Below are 10,479 nucleotides of genomic sequence, written 5' to 3' on the forward strand. Positions count from 1 at the left end.
CGGAAATTAAATCTGCTTCTGAAAAGTAATTTTGTAGAGCCTGGCATTTATAAGTGTTCAATAAACATATGCAAAATAATAATAGCTTTTTATAGAGCTTTCAGTATGTGAAAATCACTATAATTCCAGAGGTGTCTAGTACAGTGCTTTGTAAATGGTGGACAGTGAATTAATATTATTATACAGGTTAATATGTAATATTAATAATCTCTGATTAAGTTTGCTAAAGCTGCCAGTATGCAATATACCAGAAATGGGTTGTCTTTTAACAGTGGGGACTTACTGAGTTACACGTTACAATTCCAAGGCTGTGAAAATGTCTAAATTAAGGCAAAAACAAGAGGATACCTTCCCTGAGGAAAGGCTGCTGGCATCCGGGATTCCTCTGTCACATGGGAAGGCACATGGTGACGTCTGCTGGTCCTTTTTCTGGGTTTAGCTTCTGGTTTCAGTGGCTTTCTCTCTCAGCTCCTGTGGGTCCTTTCTTTGCATCTCCAGGGCAAATTCTGGATTCCATCTCTTAGGTTCTCTCCTGCTTCTGGTTTCAACGGCCATCTCCAAAATGTCTCTCTCCCAGCTTCTCTGAGCTCTCTGAGTTTCATCTGTCTTTTTTCCTCTCATAAAGGACTCCCACAAGGAGATTAAGAGCCACCTTGAATGGGTTGGGTCACATCTCCATGGAAACAACCTAATCAAAAGGCCCTACCCAACAGCGGCCTCAGTAGATCAATGGCAGCGGGTGGGGTGGGGGGGGTGGGACCCAGCATTGCTGGCTGCCCTATGCCTGCTGTACTTCCTGTTTGTTGTTGGAGAAAAGGAGAGAAAGGAGAGCATGAGGAATCAGCTGCCACTGCCTCCACCAGCACCAGCTGTGATGGAGCTGAGAGACCATGGGCCCCGCCGCCCAGCCTCTCCTCCTTCCTGCCACTGTCTGCCAACCTCCTTAGGGACTTGTTTCAACAATCTGTTAAAACATGGCGGATTACCATGAAGTTCTAGGAGTGCAGGGACATGCCTCACCTGAGGATATTAAAAGGCATATCAAAAATTGGCACTGAAGTGGCACCCTGATAAAAAAAGTCCTGAGAATAAAGAAGAAGCAGAGAGAAGACTCAAACAAGTAATCTTAGGCATATGAGGTGTTATCAGATGCTAAAAAATGGGACTTCTATGGCAAATATGGCAAAGAAGGATTAAATGGTGGTCGTGGAGGTGGAAGTCATTTTGATGGTCCATTTGAGTTTGGCTTTACATTCTGTAATCCAGTGATGTCTTCAGGGAATTTTTTGGTGGAAAGGACCCATTTTATTTTGACTATTTTGAAGATCCATTTGAGGAGTTTTTTGGAAATCAAAGAGGCCTCTACAGAACCAGAAACAGGGGCGCAGGATCTTTTTTCTCTGCCTTCAGTGGGTTTCCTTCTTTTGGAGGTGGATTTTCTTCTTTCGATACAGGATTTACTTCATTGGTTTTTTACTGGGGCATGGGGACTTCCTTCGTTTTCTTCAGCATCCTTTGGTGTTAGTAGGATGGGCAACTTCAAATCTATATCAACTTCTTCTAAAATAGTTAAAGGCAGAAAATTCACTTCAAAGAAGATTACTGAGAATGGTTAAGGAAGAGTAGAAGTTGAAGAAGATGGCCAGTTAAAGTCCTAAACAATAAATGATGTGGCAGATGAAGAAGACTTTGCAGAAGAATGCAGGCAGAGGACAAAATGCCCTGCCTTCCCAGCCAGTTAATGTCCATTCGCTGAAGTCTCACAGACCTAACAATTTACCCAAACATATGTATTTGTGAGGAGGATAATGAACAAGGTAAACCTCAGGTCACCAGCAACTGGGATCTCTCCATGTATTCAACAGGATTCAAAGAAGGTGGCAAGAAGAGGAAGCAGAAGCAGAGAAATGATTAGAAGAAGTCAACCAAAGGGAATCACTAGACTGGGCTTAGCAGCCACATGCACATTTTTGTACCAAATGCTCACATAACATTGGAGCATAATCCTGTGTTCTGTGTGTGTTTTGGTTGTACACACTCTAGCTAGAAGACATATTATTTAATACCATATACCAAGATCACACATATTTTTAGCAGGTCTATGGACATTTGATCACTGTGGATTAGGGATGTCAGAAGTGAGTTGATGTTAATGGTTGGCAATGATGGAAATTTGGAAATTTGGACTTGACTTTGCTTTTCCCTAGCACTACATCTGTTAGTGTTTTCCTATAACACTGGTAAGAATCTAATTCATTTTTCCTAAGGCTGTATCTCATTCTTTTCAACTATTCAACCACCATACAAACTGCCAAAATATTTATAGCTTTAGAAGTATAATACAATACAGACATTGTGTATATATTCATGAAATGACTTTTTTTCCCTAATGGCAGTAAAGTATTTGAAATTAGAATATAAATAAGTATAGCATAATTTAAAGCTAATGTAAATTAGACATTAAATCATGAATATAAGGGTATATATATATATATATATATATATATATATATATATATATTTGTAAGTTTTAAGACCTGAGTATGAATTCTTCAAAGCAATCTGGCCTTATGCATGGTAGGCCAACAGTGATTCACCTCAGATGTAAAATCATTTCTTATATTTATTGTTTTTATTTTAATCCTCTCTAAGTAGTCCACATTCTACTTCAAATATTCTTTAATTGTTGCTTAATCCCAGCTTTTACCCCTCTTTGTATCCATAATTGTTATTTTAGCACATTCACAGGATTCTACAAAATTTTATTCTGGAATACCATCTCTAGCTCTTGTAGTTTAAGAGTAATACTGGGGGAAAAATAGATGAGTTACACACATACACACACATCTATACATACATAGCTACACATCAGATTTTGAACAATTACGTTGAACTAAATATTTCAGTTTGCAAACACTGGCTCCTTTTTAAAAAAATCATTTTATTCTACCAAAATTCTTCCCAGCTTCCTGTAATTGTTTCATTTGCACGATACATTGCTTCTTCGTTTTTTTTTTTTAATTGAGCACTGAATAGAAATTGGTATTTCCTTAATTTTCCTGCATGTTCCTTTTCAGTGAGTTTTCTCTTCTTTTTAACATAGGGATCTATTGTTCATATTGCTTTTGTCTTTGTTCTCTTGGAAATGAGAACATCATAAAAAACTTGGATGTGATTTTAAAATGCCAGCAATTATTATCCAGCAGTGTCAAAACCCAGGTACTTTTTTGGCACAGTACAGTTTGGTACCATGTAGTAGTCCCATGGGTTTGGAACCAGAAACAAGTGAAATCTTTGTGATTTTAAAATGACTGTTACAGGACAGTTTGTTTTGATCATTTGAATTTGGTGGGAAGGATTTGGCTGGGGAGGTTTGCCCTGGTATTTAATGCTTGTTGTGGGAAATGTAATCATGAATGCATAGAGCATGTGAAATGCCACATAAATAAAATGTAAACTTTATTTAAAAAAAAAATCTCACCTAGCAATAAGTCTGCCCCCACAAAAATGGATTAAAAGAACATAGTTTTTTTCTGGGGTATATAACAGCTCTAAACCAAGCACATACTCCATGCTCTGGACCCCAAAAGACAATGTTCTTTTCATATGCAAACACATTCATTCCATCACAATATCACAAAAGCTTAAATCACTTAAATAACAATAAATAAGTATGAAGTCTTATCAAAATCAGTTATAGGCATGGTTTGTCCTAAGACAAAATTCCCCTCCAGCTGTGGACCTATGAAACTTAGAACAAGTTATCTGATTCTGACATACAGAGGAGGGACATTCATAGAATAAACATTCCCACTGCCATAGGGAAAAATTGGAAGGAAAAAAGGGGTAACTGGACCCCTTTTTTTGGACAGTTCCAAAAACCTGAGGGCAAACTCCATTAGATTTCAAAGTCTGAGAGTCATTTACAGAAAGATGTTTTATCCTCAGGGCTTGAGACAGCAGCAGTCCCACCCTTTCCAAGGGCTTGTGCAGTGGCCCTGCTCTCTCCAAACACTGGGGTGAGGGTTTCAACACTTCCAAGCATTGGAGAGATCACCTTGTTCTAGGCCCCACCCTCTTCAAGCATTGGGGTGGTGCCCAGACTCTCTGCCATCTCTGGGGCACACACTCAACCACCTTAGAACAGTGGGGTGGTGGCCAGGCTCTTTCCAATCCCCAGGGGAATGAGTTCCACCCTCTCTGAGGCCTGGGGCAGCAGCATTCTTCCTGAACAATGGGGCAGCCAAGTCCCCTTCAATTCCCCAGGCATGAAAGGAAATGAAATAAGCTTCAGTGGCAGAGAAATGCCAAAAGGAGCCCGAGAGGTCACTCTGGTGGGCACTCTTACGCACAATTTAGACAACCCTTTTTAGGTTCTAAAGAATTGGGGTAGCTGGTGGTAGATACCTGAAACTATCAAACTACAACCCAGAACCCATGAATCTCGAAGATAATTGTATAAAAATGTAGCTTATGAGGGGTGACAATGGGATTGGGAAAGCCATAAGGACCACACTCCACTTTGTCTAGTTTATGGGTGGATGAGTAGAAAAATAGGGGAAGGAAACAAAAAAGAACAAACCCAGTGTTCTTTTTTACTTCAATTGCTCTTTTTCACTTTAATTATTATTCTTGTTATTTTTGTGTGTGTGCTAATGAAGGTGTCAGGGATTGATTTAGGTGATGAATGTACAACTATGTAATGGCACTGTGAACAATCGAATGTACAATTTGTTTTGTATGACTGTGTGGTATGTGAATATATCTCAATAAAATGAAGATTAAAAAAAAAAAAATTCCCCAGGCATCTGAGAGCATTAAGGTGGCAGCACTCTTCTCTGAACAATGGGGTGGAAGGTCTACCCTCTGCAAACTCTGGGACAAACTCACCCTCTCCATGTGCATGTGTGGGTCTGATCTCCTGGCCCCTCTTGGCTCCAGAACTGTTTCCATGGTTCTGCCTTTGAAATTATGTTTCTTTCAATCTGTCCCTTTTCTGTCCCTTTTAGTCCAGATGGCAGTGGTTCTGTTCATACAGATCTCACAAAAAACAGGGATCCCAACCATCAGACAATAGGACCTTCCACAAATCCTTTCTGGATAACTCCATCTCCAATCCTGGCTTGTCCTAAGATGGCTGACTGGTTCCATGTTTGGTTAAATCCTCACATGGGGCACTATCCTCTGGAAGCCCAGAATTTTCCAGACCATGAATTTCTGGTTTGTTGGTACCCAAGAGTTCAATCCTCAACTTATTCCTTTACTCTCACATTTTACTGTAAGCTGCAAGGAGAAGCCAGGCTGCATTTTCCACATTTAGTTTAGAAATGTCCATAGCTAGATATCCAAGGTCATTGATTTCAAGTACTCCCACCCATCCAACAAAAGGACTCAATTTTGCAAAATTCTCTGCCTCTTTAAAACAAGGGTCACCTTTCTTCCAGTTGGCAATGACACATTCATCATTTCTAAGGCCTCATCAGAAGTATCTTTAGAGTCCATATTTCTACCAACAATCTCTTCAAAGCAATTTAGGTCTTTCCTATCAAGCATCTCACAGTTCTTCCAGAATCTTCCCCTTACCCATTTATAAAGCTGTTCCAGCATTTTTGGTATTTGCAAATTGCAGCACCCCAGTTGTGGTACCAAAATCTGTTTCAGTTTGCAAAACTTCCGGAATGCAATGTAACAGAAATGGGTTGGCTTTTAACAACGGTGATTTATTAAGTTACAAGTTACAATTCTTACGCTGTGAAAATGTCCAAATTAAATCATCAACAGGAGGATACCGTCTCTGAGGAAAGGCTGCTGGCATCTAGGGATCCTCTGTCACATAAGAAGGCACATGGTGATGTCTACTGGTCCTTCTTTCCTCAGTTTAGCTTCTGGTTTCAGTGGCTTTCTTTCTCAGCTCCTGTGGGTCCTTTCTTCGCATCTCTGGAGCAAACTCTGGATTTCATCTCTTAGGTTCTCTCCTGCTTCTGGTTTCAATGGCTGTCTCCAAAATGTCTCAGCTTCTGTGAGCTCTCTGAGTTTCATCTGTCTTTTATCCTCTCATAGAGAACTCCAGCAAGGGGATTAAGGTCCACCTTGAATGGGCTGAGTCACATCCCTATGGAAACAACCTAATCAGAAGGTCCCACCCAACAGTAGGTCTGCCCCCACAAGAATGGATTAAAAGAATACAGTCTTTTCTGGGGTATATAACAGCTACAAACCAACATACTCTTCTTCTAAAGCTTAAAATGCCTGATATCTTAATATTTACTAAAATGAAATATTAAAAGCTATAAGTAAAGAATTATTGATACAAATCCAGTAGCCAATGTCTTCCCAGCAAGTATCTTTTTTCAGCATATTGGTCTACTGAAATTATCTAATTTATTAGAATGTCAAGTGTTTGCTACCAGAACTCTAAGTGAAATAAACAGATTTATCAGACTCTAGAGAATGTAAAAAACATAGAGATAAAGCAAGGTAAATTTTTTGCCTATGACACAAATTTTCTTTAGATGTATATCAGAATTATTTAAAACATCAAATGCTATTTCTCTTTAGAAATTGGATGATAGGTTCTTCTGTAATTGGTGGGATGCCAGTTTTCAAAGAACTTTGCAGAAATTGGATGATAGGTTCTTCTGAAATTGGTGGGATGCCAGTTTTCAAAGAACTTTGCATCAGGTCTATAACTGAAATCAGAAATTTGAACTACAGAGTTACAGAGACACATGTTCTTAGTGTGTTCCACTCTCTCTCTTCATTTCTTTGACTTTTTTACTCTATTGCTTTCTAGTTTATATATATTCTTTTAACCTCCAAATATTTTACAGTGAGACTTAAGTGAATATACAGGATTTATGATGATAAATTGCTATAGGCTTCTTCTTTGGGGGTAAATATGGAACCATAGAGATGATTCATTCTCTCTCCCTGCTCCAGTAGAGTTCTTCCACTGCTGGAAATTAAATCTGCTTCTGAAAAGTGATTTGGGTTTTATAAAGCCATAGTTTATAGAATTTCAGAAATCATTCCCAGGGGCCACTCGAAAATGAATAATCAAAAAACTGATACCTGAACTGGGAAAGAATGATCATTCATGGATGAGACTCAGGGCATATTAAGCCAACAGGCTCATGATTTTGCTTTGCAAGAAACAAAGAGTGCAGAAAGTACAGGCCAAGTCAAAGCAAGAGTCTCCTCCTTTGGACTGCAGTTGCCTTCCTCAACTAGGGAGACTTGAGCTTTAATATACAAAATGACTCAGTGTTATAGGAGGTAGCCTGAAAGACACCATACCTGAATTGAATACCAGAAAGCAAGTTATTAGACTGAAAACCCAGTGAGTCCTGCAGAGGTACCAACTCCAAACTATCAGAGTTGAAATCTCAGGAATGTTTATCCCATCTATATGTCAAGGTTCTCTAGAGAACAGAACTGACAGGATATATATAGAAATATTAAGAAATTTTTTATAGTTATTATTAGGAATTATTATAGGAATTTACTATAGGTTCATGCAGCCATGGGGATTGGCAAGTCCAAATTCCACAGGGCATGTCTCAAGTTGGAAACTTGATGTAGGGGACATTGAATTCCCCAGAAAAAAAAATGGCTATTTGAAATAGAGAAAGAAATTCTTTCTGACTGCTGAAATCTGAAGGTCTTTAACTGATTGGTTAAGAAGACTTCTCTCATTGCTGAAGGCAGTCTCCCTTGTTGATTGTACATTTAATCAGCCATAGATGCAATCAACTGGCTAATGATTTAAATCTATGAAATATCCTCACAGTAACAGGCCAGTGCTTGCTTGACCAAACAACTGGACATCATAACTTAGCCAAAGTGACACATGAAATTGACCATCACACCATGCAGCTGGGACAAGAGTCTGATTACATTTTATCAAGTTTGGGTAAAAAACTCTGCTCTGTAAAGTCATTGATTTCTACACTTTTTTTTGCATTCCCTTTACTTCTCCTTACTTTCATAAAGAAAACACTTTTCACTTTATTTTAAACCCACTGGGGAGTCATTTTCCGGTGAAGAAACTAACCAAAGCAGACATCAGCGAAAGATAACATGATGACAAAATATACTAATTTTCATATCGAATCTGAAGGGTTTGAGGAAGGTGTTTGGGGAGAGGAAAGGGGAAATCACAAGACACTGGAGAAATGCCAAAAAGAACATCAAGGGTGTTCACTTTTATAAACAAAATCCAAAACTGAATATTCTGAAAAATGTGAAGCTCAAAGCCATATCAGCACATCAAGCAAAAATGACACTCCTTTCTTCGTTTTATGAGACAGAATCATGAAGGCCATATAACCCCAAACATCTTTAAAAGTGCAATCATTTCTCCAAAGTACTCAGCCTGAAGTGTGATTTTAAAGCTGTATTTACATAAAACTCAAGCAGTTACACCTGTGTGTTTACTGGGCAACCATTGATATTGTCTTCCATGAGTACATGCTGTCCTGTGACCGGAAAGGTTTTGTTGCCTCTGTGTGGGTGCCTTAAATTTCAAGACTGCTGCTGCAATCTCTCCTACCTCAGCAGACTATGTGCAAACCTGATGGTATTAATAAAGAAGCAAAGTTCTTGGGAAACAGAATTAGGAAAGGAAGTGTCCTTTTAAGCATGAACTCTGTCAAATCTGCCTGCCTTCGTGCTTAGATCCATTGTTGGGGGACACAAAGTCACTGTATAATTACTGATGCTTTCAGAAGAATTAGCATGTAGTTGCTATGACCAACATGTTCTCGTTTGTGGAAGCTATGCAATCAACTTGTCCTAGGCTAATAAATTAAATATAGCATAAGCTCCCAAAACAATTGCTGGAAGGAGGGGCAGGCTGGCAACATATTTACTTTGTTGAACTCATCAGCTTCTATACTCAATGTGTCCTCTTAGGGACGCTATGCATTGCCCACATTTATTAAACAGACATTTTAGAAAGTTTGAAGGTGCTTAGTTAGGAGAGAGAAGTCAAGGTAGAATGTCAAAGGAGTTAAAAGTACAGAAAATGATGCTAAAGCACTAGACACTAATTTGGAGCTGAAATAGAATGGCAATAAAATACGCATGAATCCATGTTGTGAGTCCACAGTAGTGCGTGACGCTTGGAGGAATTTGGTTTGTAGGCATTTTATCAGGAACATAACTGCTGCAGTTAGGAGGGTATCTTGTACCATTCCCAGGCAGTTCTTGATTATTTATGATAGGTTAAAAGGTTCTTTAACTGCCCTTCTTTCTTCTGCCCATTCAAACTTAATGATAATAATTGGCTTAGATTTGCTTAAATAGGAGGCCATTCTCACATTCACTGTTTCAGTGGGGGGTTTGAAAGGATTTTGAAGGAGTTTACTGATCACCTTTGAACCTCCTTTAGAAGTCTGCTTTGGTTTGTTTTGAGGAAAAAACATAGGGACTCCCAGCATAGGTAAGAGTTGCTAGAACTTAAAAACTGCTTTTATGGTGTCCCACCTTGAAATGGATCTGGCAGGCCCCGCGGTCTTAGTGAACTCTTGGTTTCCAGCCAGGAGCACTCCCTCAGCATGCCAATGTCAGAGAAGAGGAAGGTCCTTCCCTGTCATATGACAAGTCCCCTAACTCTGATTGGAGTATGATTAAAGGGTAAAGCTCAATGACTAGAAGAAATGATTTTCTTTCCCTGTATCTTTTGCTTTATTGGAAATGCTGGGTTATATACCTAATCTCAGCAATCCCTTCAAGAGATTCATTTGCTTAGGGAGGTAGATATCATGCATTCTTGTTTAGAAACTGCTCCTCCATCTTCCCTTACCCCTCCCCTCCCCACTCTCAACATTGCATAGATCACCAGGGAAAAAGGCTGGTGGGAGGTACAGTTGTCTAACTGGAAGTGAGAGAGAGGCAGCTACTCTTCTGGCATCAGTGAAAACATATCCCCAAGCTGAGTAAAAATTTCCAACCAAATATTTTACTTTTGATTGAAACTTCTGCACATGATTTTGAATATTTCCTTTTCCTACGTAACAATGAATTCAATAAAGTGTCATTTTATGGCTTTTTACTGCAATAAGATCCAGATGGCCAGTCTAACAACAAGAAGATTGTAGGACAGATGGCATTTTCTCAATTATTTTTATATTTTAAAATTAATATCAAGACAATTATCTTTTGAATTAAAGGGAACTATTATCCTAGGCTATTTAGAAATACTTATACTAGAACTTTAAATTGTATACATATGGCAAATAGAGTTCTTTCATCTTAAACAGAATGTATTTTTTGAATATGTTATTTGAAAATTTGGTAGCGCAAGAGTATTAATTTAGGTTAGTGGAAACATTCTATGAATTGATTTTATGATCCATTTCCATTCCTGAAATGGTTATACTTTAAAAAATAATACAAAGATATGCATTTTGTTTTGAAGTATGTCAATCTTACTTTAATTATCCTTAGCATAATATTAAATATGAATTTACCCACTCT

The 10,479-nt window shown here is 38.5% G+C and overlaps 1 pseudogene; it reads left to right on the forward strand.

Annotated features, from left to right (window-relative positions):
- The first annotated feature begins 974 nt into the window (after positions 1-974).
- On the forward strand, positions 975-1,942 carry LOC119539215 (annotated as a pseudogene).
- The last annotated feature ends 8,537 nt before the right edge of the window (positions 1,943-10,479 follow it).

The sequence above is a fragment of the Choloepus didactylus genome, chromosome 7, assembly GCF_015220235.1.
Source record: "Choloepus didactylus isolate mChoDid1 chromosome 7, mChoDid1.pri, whole genome shotgun sequence".
NCBI classification, from domain to species: domain Eukaryota; kingdom Metazoa; phylum Chordata; class Mammalia; order Pilosa; family Megalonychidae; genus Choloepus; species Choloepus didactylus.